This window comes from Pleurodeles waltl, chromosome 1_2, assembly GCF_031143425.1.
Source record: "Pleurodeles waltl isolate 20211129_DDA chromosome 1_2, aPleWal1.hap1.20221129, whole genome shotgun sequence".
In the NCBI taxonomy this organism is placed as follows: Eukaryota; Metazoa; Chordata; class Amphibia; order Caudata; family Salamandridae; genus Pleurodeles; species Pleurodeles waltl.
In genome coordinates this window covers 705,440,134-705,460,317 of record NC_090437.1, presented here as the reverse complement: position 1 = coordinate 705,460,317, position 20,184 = coordinate 705,440,134, and the positions used below count along the sequence as shown (strand labels likewise).

General features: G+C 46.0%; 1 long non-coding RNA gene across 1 annotated transcript; it reads left to right on the top strand.

Annotated features, from left to right (window-relative positions):
• Positions 1-512: 512 nt before the first annotated feature.
• Positions 513-16,352, top strand: LOC138295811 (uncharacterized). Its single transcript, XR_011203690.1, has 3 exons — positions 513-789; positions 3,996-4,099; positions 16,275-16,352. It is a non-coding gene; the product is annotated as an uncharacterized lncRNA (long non-coding RNA).
• The last annotated feature ends 3,832 nt before the right edge of the window (positions 16,353-20,184 follow it).

The following is a 20,184-nucleotide window of genomic DNA, read 5'->3' as shown; positions in this document are numbered from 1 at the left end:
ACACCATAGAAAGACACCACACAGGTTTAGAAAAATATGAGATATTTATCTGAGTAAAGTAAGGTCAAAACATTCAAGATTTGATAATCACAAGTTGAAATATCACTTTTGTAATGATAAGAAGAGTCTTAAGTTCTTAAAAGTTACAATTGTCTCTTGCAAGCACAAAGTACATGGTTTGCATTAAAATTACACGCATGAGGACCCCAGAGGAGGAGATGCGTGGAAAAAGGTGTGCATCGGATTTCCAGGCACACACAGACGATGCATCGATTCCTTTCCACGCGGCAAGGGCTTTGCGTCTAATTCCGGCATGCAGGCTTGAATCCTCTTTGCGATGCAGGGTCTTTTGATGCCCAGGGATGATGCGTGGAAATCCTGGGCGTGCAGGGCGAAGTCACAGCTGTTGTGTTGATTCTTCTTACAGGAAATTGGGCTGTGTCGTTCCGGCTCGGTGATGCATCGATCCGGTGGGCTGTGCGTCGAAGTTCTGGTCGCAACGTTGGTGCTACATCGATTTCCATTCAGGGAGCCGGGCTGCGTCGTTCCGGTTTGGCAATGCAGTGATTTTCTTACCGCTGGACAGGCTGTGCGTCGATTCCGGCAGGCTGTGCATCAATGTTCGCCACACAAGGAGTTTCTTTGCAGAGATGAAGTCTTTTTGGCCATGAGACTTCAGGAAACAGAAGGCAAGCTCAATCCAAGCCCTTGGAGAGCACTTCTCAGCAGAGGCCAGCAAGGCAGCAGGGCAACAGCAAGGCAGCAGTCCTTCACAGCAAAGCAGTCCAGGTGAGTCCTTTGGGCAGCCAGGCAGCTTCTCTTGGCAGGTGGCAGGTTCTGGTGCAGAGTGTCTTTCCCAAGAAGTATCTGTTTGGTAGGGTCAGGGACCCAGTTTATATTCCCAAAAGTGCCTTAGAAGTGGGGGAGACTTCAAAGAGTGGTTTTGAAGTGCACAAGGTCCCTTTTCAGTACAACCCTGTCTACCAGGGTCTCAGTAGGGGGTTTGTCAGTCCTTTGTGTGAGGGCAGGCCACTGTCCTTTGAAATGTAGGTGTCAGGCCCTACACCCTTCCAGCCCAGGAAGACCCATTCAGTATGCAGATGTGTGCAGGTGTGACTAAGCATCCTGTGTTTGTGGTTGTCTGGGTTAAATGCAGAAGGGAGCTGTCAACCAGCCACGCCCAGACATGGGTTAGAGACAGGCTGTAAGGCACAGGATTTAAGTGCAGGGAACTGCTCACTTTCTAAAAGTAGCATTTCTAAAATGGTAATATTAAATCCAACCTCTCCAGTCAGCAGGATTTTGTATTACAATTCCGGCCATACTAAATATGACCTATTTACCCCTTTCTAATCAGAATCTACCACTCAAACAGTTTATGAGGGTAGTCCTAAGTTAGCCTATGGAAGGAGCAGGCCTCACAGAAGTGGAAAACGAATTTAGGAGTGTTCCACTACCAGGAAGTATAAAACACACAGATATATGTCCTGCCTTTTACCCACACAGCACCCTGCCTTCTGGGTTACCTAGGGCCTACCTTAGGGGTGACTTATATGTAGAAAACGGGGAGTTTAAGGCTTGGCAAGTACTTTTAAATGCCAAGTCGAAGTGGCAGGGCAACTGCACACACAGGCCGTGCAATGGCAGGCCTAAGACATGGTTAAGGGGCTACTTATGTGGGTGGCACAACCAGTGCTGCAGGCCCACTAGTAGCATTCAATCTACAGGCCCTGGGCACATGTAGTGCACTTTACTAGGGACTTACCAGTATATCAAATATGCCAATGGGGTATGAACCAATGTTACTGTAGCAGGGTAAATGACCCTGCCAAGACGCACAAAGCAACAGGCCTGATAGGAGCATGCCCCGGGGGCACGACAGGAGGAATCCCCTACAGGCCTGATGACGTCACTGAACGGAAGAAGAAGGAGACGACATGCACAAAAGGGCAGGCGGAGTCAGTGCGCAAAAAGCCAGAAGAAGACGCGGCAGACACGAAGACTGAGTGTGAATGTCCAGGTGGAAAAACAGGAGACGCGCGGAATGGAAACGAGGGAAAACCCAAGGCAACAGCGACACCGAGGAGAGTTTGCAGAGGAGGGCCCAAGGAAGACCGGCGAAGACGGCAAGCCCCAGTGTAACAATTCAGGAGCCCGCCACGTTCCAGGAGGGACGTGGCTAGCTCAGGTATGTGCCTGCATTCAGGGCTCTACTAATACTTTATTAAAAAGAAAACGGGTAAAACAACCTTAAGGGGAGCGATAAAAAAAGGAGGGAGAATCAAACGCTAAGAAGGCAAAAAGAGGCAGTGTACAAGGAAATTAGACTGCACAGAGAAAAACGCATGATTTTTTTTTATTGCTCCTTTATTTTTTATTTTTTATTTTGCCATTCTTCACAAATGTTACCACAAAAGCACCAAGTCTAGTGGGATATTCACGGAGTGGACACTTTAACACCATCTCTCACTTACCCCACCCCTCTAAGCATGATAAATTAGATATGTCCTCAGGATAAAATATTTACCTTTTGTCCTACTGTCTTCTATTTTCCCTCCTGCTCCGGTATCCTGGTCATGGCATCTTGAGACACCTTGCTGAAGGCCAAAGACATTTACAGTTAGTATGGGAAGAGCAATTGCGAGAAGCGCAAAGTGATAGGAAAACATTGCCGTCTGCCATTAAAAGCCAAGCAACTGTTATAGCAAACAACCAATTGGTCCACTAGACTGCGATACAAAAATTCACTGATACCATAGCTACAACACTGGTCCATCCTAATGTGTCTAGTTCTGTTTTACAGAAATCTCAAGAAGGAGAAGACCAGGATGCTTTCTTTACTAATTTTGAGAGGGTGACTTCATCCACGAATTGGCCATAGGATAGATGGGGACAGTATGTGGCACCTGTATTAACGCGTACATTACAAGCTGCATACCAAGCAGTAAATCCAGGAGGAACAACTCCATATGGGGATATCAAGAAGGCTATCTTGGAACAAGTAGGGTTTGACACTGGATATTACCGTATCAAATTCCAAAAAACCAAATGGACACCCATGGAAAACCCCTGAGCCCTTTACTATAGAATGCAGGATTTAGGCTTGAAATGGTTGGCTCCCATCGGTACTAACCGGGAGGAAGTAATACAAATAATATTGTTGGAACAGTTTTTAGAGGCGTTACCAGCTCAAACACGGAACTGGATCAAACAACATACAAATGCCACAACAACGTCTGCCATAGAACTGGCATGTGCTTTTCACAGAGCCCCTAATTTCAGTGTAACCCCACTCAAAGGACAAGCTATAGGAAGCAACATGGTACCCCTTTTTTGAGACCTCATCCGTCAAAGAGTTCCGAGGGTATCCCCAGCTTACGATTTACAGAAAAAGAACCTAATCAAACCCCACAGTGTTATCATTGTGCGGAATGGGGGCATATTGCACGCAATTGTCCCCAGAAGTCACCAAAACCCGAACCAATGGAGATAGGACTAACTAAAGGCAAGGTTTTATGTACCAGCCAAAAAACATCATGGTATAAAAAAAAAGTTAGTGAATAATAAACTCATGACAGTATTGATTGACTCTGGATGTAGTCAATCGGTGATAAAGTGGGAATTACTAGCAAAGGACCAGTGGAGGGAGGGAGACTCAGTGTCCATTTGTTGTATACACGGTGATAGTAAATAGTACCCAATAGCGGATGTCCTTATACAATGGAGAGGGTGAGAGGAAAAACTGACAGTAGGTGTAATACCCCATCTGGTCGAAGAGATGATCATAGGAACCGACTATAATAGCTTCCATAAATTATTGGAAAGCGTAGACGGAGACCATGAAGGAGACCCTTGGTTTGAGGAAGCTCTGTTTTCCCACATTGAAATTAACAAGGGTAAAGAAAAAACAAAGTTAAGTAGACAAGAAAAAAGAGAACAAAAAAGGAAATATCGAACAATTGATGAAAACCATCCTTTTCCTTTGTTCCCCACAGAAAGGACGGTCTTGTTGAGTCCACTGCCCTTCAGAGTCTGTCAAAGAGAAGACCCCACGTTGAAGCACGCTTGGGCTTCTGTCATAATAGAATCAACAGAACAGGTGGGTCCTTATTTTCTTACATGAAACAGGTTATTGTATAGGACCGTTCAGCATAATAATGTGCAAAAAAATCAACTGGTAGTAACCACCCCATATCGAATACAGGTACTTCATTTAGCGCATGGTAAGGTCGGAGGGGGACATTACAGGTGGGAAAAAAATGAGGAATACCTCCTCCGTCGGTTTAACTGGCCAGGGGTATTTTCTGCCATACAAAAATTTTGTGCACAATGTCCCAAATGCTAACTTGTTAACCCGGGGATGATCCAAAAAGCCCCACTCTACCCTTTATTGATGTCCCCTTTTCTCATGTAGGCATGGGTTTAGTGGGACCTTTTAACCCCCTCCTCACATGGGTGTGTGTATATCCAAGTCCCTCTAGACTACGCTACTCGTTATCCTGAAGCAATTCCTCTAACAAGCATGACTACTAAAAGTGTGGCCCATGCTATGATCGTTTTTTTTTCCAAGTAGGATTTCCAAAAGAATTATTGATAGACCAGAGTACTCCTTTTATGTCCCGCCTTAAGTCCCAAATATGTCAACTATTGGGAGTAAAACACATTTGCACCGCTGTCTATCATCCACAGACAGACGGTTTAGTAGAAAGACATAACCGAACGATCAAAACGCTCCTAATTAAAACAGTATCAGACTCAGGAAAGGGATTGGGATAAGAAATTGCCATTGGTCTTGTATGCCATCCGAACTCACGTTCAGACTTCAACCGGACATAGTCCATTCGAATTAGTTTTCGGCAGACAGCCTAGAACACTTCTAGACATGGCTGCAGAAAAATGAGAAGAGAATGAAGTAGAAAGCAAAGATATACTTGAATATACCCAACAACTGAAAGACCATATACAAACCGTATGGAAGGATGTTAGAATTCATTTAGATGAAGCCCAAGAAAAACAAAAGAAATAGTATAATAATATAGGAAAAACTTTGAGGGAGCTAGCCATAGGAGAGAAAGTCCTTGTTCTTTTACCAAGCACTGAGAACAAGTTGTTAGCAAAGTGGCAAGGCCCCTATGTAGTTTTAGAAAGAATAATCCCGGTCACATATCGATTGCAAATGTCAGAAGTTCCAAAGAAAACCCAGATATATCACATTAATCTTCTAAAAAAATGGGAAGAGGAAGATATTCAAACCTTAACCGGGGACTCTGTCTTTCTCGTAAATAGCCAAAAAACCCTGGAGATAAGTCTGTGTCCCCAACCAGAGGAATCCCAAGAGTGGGTACCCCATATCAACCCAGAATCCCAAGAGTGGGTACCCCATATCAACCCAGATCTACAAGAAAAAAACAAAACTCAACTCTTAAGAATACTAAAACAACATAAGAGCCTTTTTGTGACACAGCCTGGATAGAGCACTTTGATCCAACACAACATTAGTACAAAAGAAGGGAAAATAATCCGATGAAGACCTTATCACATACCTGCAGCTCGTAGAAAACTCGTAGAGCAAGAAGTGCAAAATATGCTGAATGCTGTAATAATTGAACCTTCCACAAGTCCAGGGTGTTTCATTTTTGTATTGACTTTCGCCAGCTCAATGCCATTTCAAATTTTGATACTTACCCAATACCTAGAGTAGATGAGTTAACTGAACAATTTGGACAAGCACGCTATCTGTCCACGTTAGATCTCTCCAAGGGGTTCTGGCAAATACCTCTGAACCCTCAAGATAAAGAAAAAACTGCTTTTTCCACCCTGTCAGGATTATACCAGTTTACAGTATTACCTTTTGGCCTGCACGGTGCCCCTGCAACATTTCAACACTTAATGGACAGAATATTAAGACCCCATATTGGCTTTGCTGCAGCAAATCTAGATGACATAGTCATTTACAGTGAGACTTGGGAACAACACTTATGTCACCTTTCTAGGATATTTCACTCCTTACTCGAAGCAGGATTAACGACTAATCCAGAGAAGTAAATTAGCAAACCACTCCATTGCCTATCTGGGATATAACATAGAGAATGGACATATACGACCACAAGTGAACAAAGTCAACGCCATTACAGACATACCACCTCTGAGAAGTAAGAAAGAAATATGGTCCTTTTTGGGAATGGTGGGATATGACCGCTGCTTTATCCCGAATTATTCCACTCTCACAACCCCTCTGACTAACCTCCTCAAGAAGGAACAATAAAATAAGGGAATTAACAGCTCCACAAATCGCAAGTTATCACACCCTTAACAGATTTCTGACAACCAAACCCGTCCTACACTGTCCTGATTTCAAGAAACCATTCTGTTTGAAGACAGATGCGTCGGAGACAGGCTTGGGGGCTGTACTTTCACAAAGTGATGGGGAGGGAATGACACATCTGATAGTGTATATTAGCAGGAAGCTGTTACCAAGGGAAAAGCATAATCCCACAATAGAAAAAGAATGTTTGGCTATATAATGGGCCATAGAAGTCTACAATACTATTTATTGGGACATCCTTTTACGCTAATTACAGACCATGCCCTGCTAACATGGTTAGCCCGCCATAAGGACACCAGTCCTAGAATTTTACAGTGGTTCATGGCACTCCAACCGTTTGTATTTCAGGTACAACACTCTTTTGGCTCACACATGATACCTGCAGATTACCTTTCGAGACATCCTATAGATGCAGGACTCAATCAGCCCTTTTCACAGGGAGCGAATGTAGCAGGGCTAATGACCCTGCCAAGACGCACAAAGCAACAGGGCCGATAGGAGCATGCCCCGGGGGCATGACAGGACGAATTCCCTATAGCCCTCATGACGTCACTGAGCGGAAGAAGAAGGAGACGACGTGCCAAAGGGGCGGGCGGAGACGCACGGAACGGAAACGAGGGAAAAACCCAAGGCAACAGCGATGCCAAGGAGAGTTTGCAGAGGAGGGCCCAAGGAAGACCGGTCACCGATGAAGACCGCAAGCCCCAGTGTCAGGATTCAGGAGCCCGCCACGTTCCAGGAGGGACGTGGCTAGCTCAGGTATGTGCCCGCATTCAGGGCACTACTAATACTTTATTAAAAAGAAAACGGGAAAAACAACCTTAAGGGGAGGGTAAAAAAAAAAAAGGAGGGAGAATCAGACGCTAAGAAGACAAAAAGAGGCAGTGTACAAAGAAATTAGACTGCTCAGAGGAAAACGCGTGATATTTTTTTTAATTTCTCCTTTACGTTATTTTTTTATTTTGCCACTCTTCACAAATGTTACCACAAAAGCACCAAGTCTAGTGGGATATTCACGGAGTGGACACTTTAACACCATCCCTCACTTACCCCACCCCTCTAAGCATGATAAATTAGATATGTCCTCAGGATAAAATACTTACCTTTCGTCCTACTGTCTTCTATTTTCCCTCCTGCTCTGGTATCCTGGTCATGGCATCTTGAGATACCTATGAAGGAGACAAGAGAGGGAATTATGTGCACAAACCACCCAAGAAGAGAAAAGGGGAGACAGAAAGGACCAAAACAAAGAGGAAAGGACTAAAGAGAGACCACCCGAACTAAACAAAGGGAAAAGAATGAATAAAAGGAAGGTCGTTCAGGAATGGGGAATAGACATAAGAAAAAAAAAACACTTGTTTTGGAACAAAATTAAAACGAGTTATCTGATTCTGTGAGTCTTTTTAGTGGTGGTAGGGGTTCTCCTCAAATAACCCACAACAGTTACCAGGTTTTAAGGGAGTGAGCATATGCACTTTAGCACTGGTTAGCAGTGGTAAAGTACGCCGATTCCTAAAACCGCAAAAACAGTGTCAAAAAGTGGTGGGAGGCAGGCAAAAAGTTGGGGGTGACCACCCTAAGGCTGTCAGGTCTAACGTGTCCCACCCAGCTGAAAGTGGGGGAGCGCTACCCAACCCTTTGGGAGCTCTCATCACTAAGACGAAAGTATCTGGAGAGATCATCAGCACTGGCGTGATCAATCCCCGGGCACTGCTCCACTGTAAAGTCCATACCATGTAGGGAAATGGACCACCTCAAGAGTTTAGGATTTTCACCCCTCATTTGCATGTGCCATCTCAGGGGCCTGTGGTCTTTCTTAACCTGGAAGTGAGTCCCAAACAGGTATGGTCTCAGCTTCTTCAGTGCCCAGACCACACCAAATGCTTCTCTTTCAATAGCACTCCACCTCTGTTCTCGTGGTAATAGTTTTCTGCTAATAAAGACTACCGGTTGGTCTAGGCCCTCCTCATTCAGCTATGCTAGGACCGCCCCTATGCCATGCTCTGAAGTGTCTGTCTGCATGATGAATTCTCTGGAGTAGTCCGGGGCCTTGAGCACGGGTGCCATGCGCATGGCTTCCTTCAGGGAGTGAAAGGCTTTCTGACAAGCCTCTGTCTAATTCACCAACCTAGGTTGCCTCTTGGATGTGAGTTCTGTTAAGGGGGCCACTATGGAGCCATAACCCTTAACAAATCTTCGGTAGTATCCGGTGAGACCTAAGAAGGCTCTCACCTCTGTATGGGTTCTAGGTGGTTGCCAGGCCTTGATTGTTTTAATCTTGGCCTAAAAGGACTGCACCTTGCCATCACCTACTAGGTGTCTCAAGTACACCACAGAACCCTACCCAATCCGGCACATACTGGCCTTGATGGTCAGGCCTTCCTCTTACAGGGCCTAAAGCACCTCCTTGAGGTGGAGCAAGTGTTCCTCCCAGCTAGAACTGTAGACGGCAATGTTGTCTAGGTAGGTTGCACAGAAGGCATCTTTGCCAGCTAGGACCCCGTTAACCAACCGTTGGAATGTAGCGGGGCATTTCTCAGTCCAAAGGGCATGACCCGGAACTGGTAATGACCCTCAGGAGTAGAAAAAGCTGATCTCTCTTTTGTCCCTTCAGTCAAGGCGATCTGCCAGTATCCTGATTTGAGGTCAAAGGTACTAAGGAACTTGGCAGCGCTTAGCCTGTCTACAAGCTCATCTTTGTGACAGAGTTGAGACCCCAGTAGTCCATGCAGAACCTAAGCTCTGGCTTGGCACCGGGAGCAACAGCCTTGGGACAGACACCACTGGGCTGGACCTGGGACTGCTGGACTTCTCTATCACCCCAGGAGCCAGCATCTTGGCAACTTCATCCTTGATGCTGGACCTCACCTTATCTGACACTCTATAAATGTTATTCTTTACATGGGGACTGTCTCCTGTGTCAATATCATGGACACACAAGTGTTTGAGTCCAGGGGTGAGGAAAAAAAACAGGGAAGAGAACTGCTCCAATATCTCATAGCAGTCTCCTCTCTGATCTAGGGTCAGGGAGTCAGAGCGATTGACACCCTCCACTGACCCATCACATTCCTTGGCAGAGAGGATGTCGGGGAGAGGCTCACTCTCCTCTTCCATACCTTTATCTGTCACCAGAAGCATGCTCACTTCAGACCTCTCAAAGTGAGGCTTCAGTTTGTTCTGATGGAGAACCCAAATGGGGTTTCTAGGAGACTTGAGGTCCAGTAAGTAAGTGGCCTCTCCTTTCCGCTCCTTCATCTCGAATGGGCCAGTCTAGCGGTCCTGGAGAGCTCCAGGCTCTACTGGCTCTATTACCCATACTTTGTCTCCAGGTTAGAATTCTACCAGGGTGACCTTCTGGTGATACAATTGCTTCATCACCTCTTGACTGGCCCCGAGGTTGCTCTTGGCCTGTTTCCAGAAGCTTTGCATCTGGTTGCGGAGGGCCAGCATGTAACTGACCACATCCTGGGGGGGGGGGGTTCCTGTGAGCTTTCATCCCATCCCTCTTTTACTATGCTTAGGGGTTCCCATAGAGAAATTCAAAAGGGCTGAACCCCACCTCTTTCTGGGGCACCTCTCTATAAGCAAAAGAGAAGGCATGGCAAGAGGACGTCCCACTTACGCCTCATGGCCTCAGGTAGGCCTATGACTATGCCTTTTAGGGTCTTGTTGAACCTTTCTAAATGCCGATTGGATTGAGGATGGTAAGGGGTAGCGAACTTGTAGGTCACCCCACACACATCCCACATGGACTTCATGTACGCAGACATGAAGTTTGTGCCTCTGTCAGACACAACCTCTTTTGGGAATCCTACAAGGGTGAATATCCCATCAGAGCTCTGTTCTCCACTGGTGCAGTCACTGTCCTGAGAGGGATCGCCTCTGGATAGCGGGTGGCATGGTCCACCAAAACCAGGATAAACCTGTTGCCTAGGGCAGTTTTGGGGTCCAAGGGACCAATAACATCGATGCCCATCCTTTCAAAGGGGGTGCCAACAACGGGGAGTGGGATCAGGGGTGCTTTTAGCCTTTTCCCTGTCTTCCCACTAGCCTGGCATGTTGAGCAGGACCTGCAGAAAACATCTGAGGCTACCCGCATTCGGGCCAATAAAAGTGGTTGACAAGCCTGAGAAAGGTCTTGCCTTGCCCCAAATGTCCAGCCAGGGGGATGTCATAAGGCAACCCAGTAGGAAGGCCCGGTAGCACTGGGGAACCACCAGCACACATGCTGCTTCAGCTTCCGGTACCTTGGGCTCACTGAAAAGGAGATCGTTCTCCCAATAGATATGGTGATTGCCCGAGGCTTCACCTGCTGCCTAGACTGCAGCCTGTCGCCTCAAACCCTCAAGAGTGGAGCACTCTTCCTGCGCTTTGCAGAACTCCTCCCTGGTTGGCCCACCCTCAGCTTGCCAGCCAGCAAGCTCAGGCAGGTTACCTATGGCGGCGATGTCCTCCCCAGTTGTCTCAAGGTCCTCCGCCTCTGGGACCCCGTCAACCACAGTGGGAACATCTGGGACTGGTTTCCCGCGCCCCTTGCCCTCCCTCTTTGCAGATGTCTGGGCCATTGTTCCAGGCTTCAGGCGCCCTTGACTCCCTTTCCAGGCAGCCATGGAATGTGTGGCCATGCAGACCCATTCTGACAAACCTAACATCTCCAGGTGAGACCAGAGCTCCACTTCCTTCCAGGTAGTATGCTCAAGGTTGTTACTAAACAGACAATCCACAGGCATGGCAGGCCTCACAGCTACTTTGAGAGTACCAGAGATCCCCCCACTCATAGGGAACGAGAGCCACCGGTAGGTGACAAACGATTATCAGCAACTATGACCTGGTGGAATGTATTGGGGATGACCTGCTCTGCTGACACCAGCTGACCCCTGACAGTGGTCATGCTGGCTCCTGTGTCACGCAGAGCCTCCACCCTTTGCTCAATAATGGTGACTCACTACCTATACTTGGAAGTATTTGCAGGCATGTGGGTTTTTGGCACCATTTCCTCATCTCCCAGGGACACTAGGGTTACCCTTTCTGTTCCCCAAAACTATCCGGGACTACTTCCTCCCGAGTACTACGCTAGCCAAACCAGGTGTCTGCCCTCCAGTGGGGGGCTGTGCCCACATGGGACACTTGGAGTCACCCTTCAAGTGCCCATGCCTGGTGCATTTGGGTACAAACTTCCCTTTCTTCTTATCAAAGAACCCTGGCCTCTTCTCAGACTCAGGATGGGACTGGTTACCACCACCCTCCTGGGAATTGTTTTGGAGGCCTTCTGAGAACTTCTTATTTTTCAGTTTTTCTCCCCCTCTTTCTTCTGATGGGAACCCTTACCACCTTTGTGGGTCTCCTCCCAGATACCTTTTTGGGCACTCTTGTGCTAACCCAGAGGTCCGCCTCCTCAGCAAGCTTCTTAGGGTCAGTCAGCTTACTGTCAACTAGGTGCTGGCACAACTCTGTAAAGCAAACACTGAGCATATGCTCTCTAAGGATTAAATTATACAACCCCACATAGTCATCTACTTTACTGCCCAGCACCCATCCATTTAATGCCTTACTGGACAAATCAAAAAAGTCTACCCAAGTGTGTGTGAAGAACTTGGTGCTGTCCCTGATCCTCTGAAGGTACTTCTCAGGGGTCAGCCCAAACTTGGCAAGCAAAGAGGTTTTCATGGGCGATTATGTGTTCTGATCCTTTGGGTCTGATGTGAGAAGTATGTCCCTCCAAACAACTGGTACATATCCCCACAAGCCTGCCCCCCTTGCTCTTCAGGAACCCCATGAGCCCTTAGTGTAACTTCATAAGCAGTCAACCACTTATCAATGTCATCTCCCACCACTTAACTTGGCACCACATTTTTGGGTATACAAACCTTCTTGTTCCGAGCAGGTCCTGCATCTATGCTGCCACCATCACTACTGGACTCAGCCTGGCTAGACTTGATATCCAGCCCTTTGAGACTCAGTTCATGAGCCAACAGAAGTTTCTTCTCAGCCAAAGCCCTTTCAGCATCAGCTTTTTTGGCTTCTGCTTCTCTCTCTGCTTTCATTTCCTGCAGCCTTAATCTTGCCAATTGCAGTTGGAATTCTCTCACCTCCCTCCTTTCCTCTGTGGTCAGGCCATGGCTAGAGACACTGCTGCCTGGTTTACCCGGGGGCGCAATTTCAGGGGTAACATTCCCCACTGCTGGTAGCAAATCCTCTGAGGGGCCGTCCTCTGGCTCCTCAATCTCAACATTCTCTTGTGAACAGGCTTCTGCCCAGGCCCTCAGCACCTTTTGTTACTCCTCCTTCCTGGAGGCACACCGGGTAGGTACTCCCCTCCTCTTGCAGAACCCTTTCAGGCGGTTGACAGTGTATGTCTCCAGCTTGGCTAAGTCAAACTCTCCAGCTCCTGCTTGAGACTCAGCCAGAGACATTGTGTATGAAGATTTGATTAAACTGGCAAGCAGAAAAACAAAATTGCAAAAAAAGAGAAAAAATCAAGTTGACCTTCAACTGTGGGTAGGTAGTGTACACGTAGCTATTGTATGGTACTGCACAAATACAAGTCCTATCCTCACTGCTGATTACCAATGTTAGAAATGGGGTCTCTTGTTGGAAGTTATAGACCCTTGTCCAAGTAGGGACCACAATCCTAGTCAGGGCAAGTAACACACAATCCAATTTACAAATTATCCTATGCCCAACCTCTGGTAGCTTGGCCCTGAGCAGTCAGGCTTAACTTAAAAGGCAATGTGTAAAGTATTTGTGCAATAAATCAATGAGAACACCACGTAAAGACACCAAACAGGTTTAGAAAATTTGAGATACTTATCTGAGTAAATTAAGGTCAAAACGATCAATATTTGATAATCACAAGTTGAAATATCACTTTTGTAATGATAAGAAGAGTCTTAAGTTCTTAAAAGTAAAAATTGTCTCTTGCAAGCACAAAGTACCTGGTTTGCGTTAAAATTACATGCACGAGGACCGCGGAGGAGGAGATGCGTGGATAAAGGTAGGTGTGCGTTGCATTTCCGGCCACACACAGACGATGCGTCGATTCCTTTCCACGCGGCAAGGGCTTTGCGTCGAATTCCGGCATGCAGGCTTGAATGCTATTTGCGATGCGGGGTCTTTTGACGCCCAGGGACGATGCGGGCAAAGTCACAGCTGTTGCGTCGATCTGGTGGGTGATGCAGTGGATTTTCTGCCGCACGGCTGGCGCTGCATCGATTCTTCTTGCAGGAAGTCGGAATGCTTTGCTCCGGCTTGGTGATGTGTCGATCCGGTGGGCTGTGCGTCGCAATTCTGGTCGCAATGTTGGTGCTGTGTCGATCTCCACTGGGGGAGCTGAGCTGCTTCATTTCGGTTCAGCGATGCAGTGATTTTCTCACCGCTGGACTGGCTGTGCATCGATTCTGGCAGACTGTGCGTCGATTTTCGCCACACAAGGAGTTTCTTTGCAGAGAGGAAGTCTTTTTGGCCCTGAGACTTCAGAAAACAGGAGGCAAGCTCAATCCAAGCCCTTGGAGAGCACTTCTCAGCAGAGCCAGAGGCCAGCAAGGCAGCATTTCTTCACAGCAAAGCAGTCCAGGTAAGTCCTTTGGGCAGGCAGCCTCTTTTGGCAGGTTGCAGGTTCTGGTGCAGAGTGTCGTTCCCAATAAGTGTCTGTCTTAGTAGGGCCAGCGACCCAGTGTATATTCCTAAAAGTGCCTTTGAAATGTGGGAGACTTCAAAGAGTGGTTTTGAAGTGCACAAGGTCCCCTTTCAGTACAACCCTGTCTGCCAGGGTCCCAGTAGGGGGTTTGGCAGTCCTTTGTGTGAGGGCAGGCCACTGTCCTTTGAAATGTAAGTGTTAGGCCCTCCACCCTGGTGTTACTGAGCATCCTGTGTTTGTGGTTGTCTGGGTGAAATTCACAAGGGAGCTGTCAACCAGCGCAGCCCAGACATGGAGACAGGCTGAATGGCACAGATGGATTTAAGTGCAGGGAAATGCTCACTTTCTAAAAGTAGCATTTCTAAAATAGTAAAATTAAATCCAACCTCACCAGTCAGCAGGATTTTGTTTTACCATTCTGGCCATACTAAATATGACCTGTTTGCCCCTTTCTAATCAGAATCAACCACTGAAACAGTTTATGAGGGTAGCCCTAATGTTAGCCTATGAAAAAGCAGGCCTCACAGCAGTGGAAAACAAATTTGGGAGTCTTCCACTACCAGGACATATAAAACACACAGATATATGTCCTGCCTTTTACCTACACAGCACCCTGCCCTCTGGGTTACCTAGGGCCTACCTTAGTGGTGAAGTATTTGTGGGGAAAAAAGGAGTTTAAGGCTTGGCAAGTACTTTTAAATGGCAAGTCGAAGTGCCAGGGCCACTGCACACACAGGCCTTGCAATGACAGGCCTGAGACACGGTTAAAGGGCTACTTATGTGGGTGGCAGAACCAGTGCTGTAGGCCCACTAGTAGCATTTAATCTACAGGCCCTGGGCACTTGTAGTGCACTTTACTAGGGACTTACCAGTAGATCAAATATGCCAATGGGGTATGCACCAGTGTTTACCCTGTTTTAAGGGAGAGAGCATATGCACTTCAGTACTGGTTATCAGTGGTAAAGTGTGCAGAGTCCTAAAACCAGCAAAAACTGTGTCAAAAAGTGGAGAGAGGCAGGCAAAAAGTTGGAGGTGACCACCCTAAGGTTGTCAGGTCTAACACAATCTGATACCATCCCTGGTGAATAATTTACGTTCCCATCTTTTCCACACTAACGACACCAACAATCAGTAAGGCTATAGCCTGATGATGAATATCTTCCCTGAAGCCACTCAAGCAGAGTTTTCCCCATGGTGCTGTGCGTTAGGACCATCAGCTGGTTCTAAATGCTGTCTCAATCGGGTAATGGGGTTTTTGTGCCAATTTGATAAATTGATTGTCTCTTTCGACTTGTCCCCTGCTCTGGGAATAGTACAGAGAGGACTTGGTAGGATCAGTCTTATTCATATTCAGGAAACCCATCATCTCTTGCGATATAAACTGGACCCCTATTATTACTAACTGTCTAGGTAGCCTTCAAGGCAGAAGATTTGCTTGCAGAAATCAATTGAGTTTGGATACACATTTTACTTCTATACATTTGCTGATATAATCCACCAGTACAGCAGATTAACATGTCTAGTGACAGGGTATTCATTGGTCCATCAAAGTCTATTTTCGTTTTCTTCCAAGGACCCTATTGTTACTCAACTTTTGTTATATGACACTTATGTATTTTGAGGGTTTTGTCAGCATTTGTATATAGCACATCTAGTAACATAAATGATAACCTCTCTGTCCATTGATGGCTATCAATAGGTCATTCTTAGTTTTTTTGTTTCTAGTCTTGACCATGTGGGGTAAACTAATCAAACTCCCCTTCAAGGAACTCGATGCAACCACAAAACTGTCAGACAACACAGCCTTGCACTCAGTTGTAAGTTTCTCAGTCACCTTCAGGAAGAGTTGCAAATTCCCATTCAACATATTTTACGAGACCATCCTCTCACAATGTGTGGTTTCACTTTTCTTTGTACTGCAAGGGTTTCCATAGCATCGAATCACTTATTTCTGATAACTGCTCCTATTGCATAATCAGTGTCTGACAACTACACTGCTGTCAAACCCACCACCTTCCACTCATTTTCTTTGGGGTCTTCTTGACATCGAACACATGATAAGTAATCAGCAGATACATTCAATCAACAAGAGATATGTTAAGTTTTATATTGATACTTTTTAAACTTGCAAGCTAACTCCAATATCCTCAATAATGTTTTTAAGAGAATCTGTACTTTCCAAAATGTTCACTAATGGCTTATTGTTGGAAAATGCTTATTGCCCAACAAGAAGCTTTTGCATTGTTTCAGTGCCCAAACCCAAGCCAACAACTTTCATTCAATGACAGAGTACTTTGTTTCTGCCCCCACTAGGTTTACGAGAGTCAAAAACAGTGATATGGTTTTCCTTGACTGAGTTCTGACTAAGTACCGCTCCAAGTCCAGTTTGACTCGCATCTACAGTAACAATGCACTGCAAATTTTCATTAAATAATTTCATAGATGGTGCCATCGCTAAGTCTTTCTTGAGTTATTTCATGCTTAATTCACATGCATCACCCCAGGATAAGTCAACATCTTTAATCATCTTTTGCATGCCTTCCACTTTCTCAGCAGAGTTTTTTATTAATTTTCTATGGAGCTCACACAATTCCACAAAAGTCTCTAAGTGCTCCTTGTTACTGTAGGAGGTGACTTGGATATAGCTGATACTAAGGATGGTTTAGGTTGTGCCCCATTCTCTCTAATAACATGACCCAAATAAACAACATTACATTTAAAATATTTTTTTAAAAAATTCTAATGTTGAACTACTGTCTTGGGTTTTTTGTAGAACCTTTTGAAAAATGACAGTGCGCTCATTTAGCGTCTCTCTATAAATCAGTACATCACCCTCAAATGCATCCCATTATAAAGTCTATTCATCACTTGCTGCAAACCAGCAGGTGCTAAAAAGAGACCAAACAGCAGTGTAAAAAACTGTTATGTCACTTCTGATTTGATGAAAGTGGGGAACATTTCAGAAGTCAGTGGCTGGCAAGATGAATCTTGAGGAGAATCTGATTGTATGCCGAACTGAAGTCCAAGATAGTGAAGGTTTTAGCTTAACCCAGCATAATCAGCATCTCAATAATCAGTAGAAACAGCTCACAATTAGCTAGAATGTTGCGATTAAGTTGGTGCACGTCCAAGTTGCCATTCTTTTTCTTGGCTATTGCAACAGATGACAACCATTCAGTTCCATGTGTTGATGGGTTCAGTGACTCTTTTTGAACCACTTATCCAATATTGCCTTCACTTCTGTAGATGATGATAGGGGCATATTTCTCACTTTTTGTTTGACTGCTTGTATGTTGTCCTTTAGGATGATCTGTTTAAAATTTCTCATGCACCCTAGACTGTACCTGAATACCTCATGCAGTATTTCAATATGGTTGTGATGTCAAACTCCTGAATGCTGAACACATTCACCCTCATTTGGACCTTGGCGGTAAAAACCGCCTACCGCTGCGGTGACGGCTGCCAAAAGACCTCACCGCGGCTACCAGCCTTCCAACGGATTATGACCAGAGACGGATTTCTGCCAGAAGGATGGCAGAAATCCGGCTGTGGCCATGCCGGCAGATGGCGGTTAGGTGGCGCTGCACGCCATTAGACCGCCACCAGCTGTATTATGAGAAATATTACGGCCTGGCGGTGTTCTGCTGGCAGACGCTGCTGCTGCCAGCAGCGCCCGTCCCGTCTCCTTCTGGAGGACCCCCTGCACACAGGTAAGTGGGTGCTCTGACAGGGGAGGGAGGTGTGTGGTGTTGGTTGTGTGTATGGGGGTGTGTGTGTATGTTTGTATGTACGTGTATGCAGGTGTGTGTTGCGTGTTAGATGCGAGTGTGCATGTATGAAGGCGTGAGTGTGTGTATGTTATGTTTTGTGAATGCGTGTGTGTGTGCATGTTTGAAATTGCGTGCGGGTGTGTGTGATTGGAAGTATGCATGCGTGGATGTTTGTGTGAATGTGTGTGTATATATGTGTGTGTGTGTGTGTGTGTGTGAAGGGGGTGCGTGAATGTAGGGAGGTGGGGGGTATTGGAGAGGCAGGGGGAGGGAGGAGACCCCTATCAGTGACAGGGAAGGAATTCCCTGTCACTGATAGTGCCTATCCCCCTTGGTTTTCGTGGTGGTAAGGAAGCCACGAAAACCATGGCGGTAGGCGAGGTCATAATCCCGCAGGTGGAACAGTGACGGCCGCCGGGCTGGAAAGATAGATAGCTGTCACCGCCATGGCGGTCGGGGTGGTACATTGGCGGGTTGGCTTCAGTCAACCCGCCAATGTCATAATATGGCGGTACGCACCGCCAGCCTGTTGGCGGTACCTACCGCCATATTTCCACTGACTGCCGGGGGTCATAATGACCCCCATAATGTAGTTAACTAGGGTTTATCTTCATCTTGAATTTTTGTTGCTCCACCCACTGCAGAATGTTCACACGAAAAACCACAAAATACACTCTGTTTTTATGTTTCTCCCATCGAAAGACAGTGTGGTTTGGAATATTCCTCTTAGTTAGATTTTTTTTGCCTCCCATAGGCTCCAGGTATAATTCAACTTGACTTCAAGGGTGTTTTTTAACCTCAATGTTCTCATACGTTCCTGTGCAAATAATGGTGATCTTGGATCCGTTGTCAATGAGCACTACCACTGGCTTTGATGTTGCACCTGGGTTGGTTTTTGTCCTGATCTTTACCTGTAATGACCATCAACTGGGTTCAATTGTTCGTTTTCATCCAGAATGTCATATGCTTTCTTTACTGTATACACTTTTTCCTTGTGGTGTTCTTGCATGCTTTTAAAAAGGTCCTCTTTTTTCCACAATGCTTCCACACGTTATTTAAAGCGAGACATTATTTGGATGACACCAAGTGCTCTTGCGCAAATTGTGGGCATTACTGTTTTGTCACGTATCATTTCATCCACGTCCGTGAAGGAGCGGACGTGGTTGGCATCCTCAGAATTGGTACAGACTCTTGAATAGACTCACCTGGACACGGATAGCGATAGGAACAATTATACCTTTCCATGATGACACTGTAGGTTGCATCAAAAGGAGACTGCATTTTTTATTTTTTGCTTTAATAAACACGTCCCATTCAATTTCACTTTCACCCATTTCTGTAGATGCTTTGTTGTAAAAAAAATTCCTTCCTTCGACACACAGACAATTGTATACCAGAGAATGCTTTCTTTCTGCGATAAAATCAGTACCATCGATAGCCTCAAAATGTTTTTCAAAACGGTTGATCCACTGTGATAATCTTTTGATTAACGCTCCTGGCATGTCAAGAAAAGCGCTAGACAACATTACAACATTCATGATGCTAGCTGTACTGACTCCTAAGCTGGATGCAGTAGTTTGTAAGTAGCTTCTTAATGAGTAAAAGAATAACAGAAATGTTTGGTGGATTTAATGCAAAGTGTACAATGATAAGTCGGGGAAAAAGGAAGAGAAACAATGCACATGAGGAAGGCAATCTGTGTGCCAACTAAGTAACACAGGTTGACGCGTTCCCCTGACACAACACAGTATATGGCTCTCTCATATGTTCAACAATAGTACTAGTTAGGGGCACCACATCCCAGGTCTGAAATTAGAAAGACCCACGGGTGGGGCCGGTTGGAGGAGAGCGTTCAGGAGACGTTCAACAGTGTTTGGGCAAAGACATGAGGTGTCGCATTAACTGGAAACAGACCCTACGTACTTCTCCACGCACACTGGTAGTGGTACGCGCATGCCAGGAGGCAGTGGGGACTCCGCAGGGTGAATAAGCACAGGAGCTGTCAATTGCTCCAACCCAACTTCTTCACAGCTGCAGGCACAGGGCTGATTCACCACCAGAGTCCAACAGAGATATCACATGTTTGTCGCCAATTCACTCTGTCAAAACATGACAAGCAGTAAGTTCAGGCATGTTTACTCTCTTCACAGGAGCATTGACAACTGTCGTTCAGCAGTCCTAGAACTTTGACAACATTCCATTACCTTAACAGTGCACAGGAAGACACGTGCACATAGACAAAAGGGAGGAAGGACAAAGGAAGACAATAATGGGGATCACAGCACATTGTAAGGTAGTTTCAGTTAAATACAGCATACTACAAGATCCTAAGGCCTATTAGGTCAAGCTTGTCAGCACAGCCGTTTGCTTCATTTATTGCCCCTAGTCCCTTAAAATGCACAAGAGAGTAGTGATGCATGATTTTGGAAAACCTTAGTGTCCGAAGCTAGCCA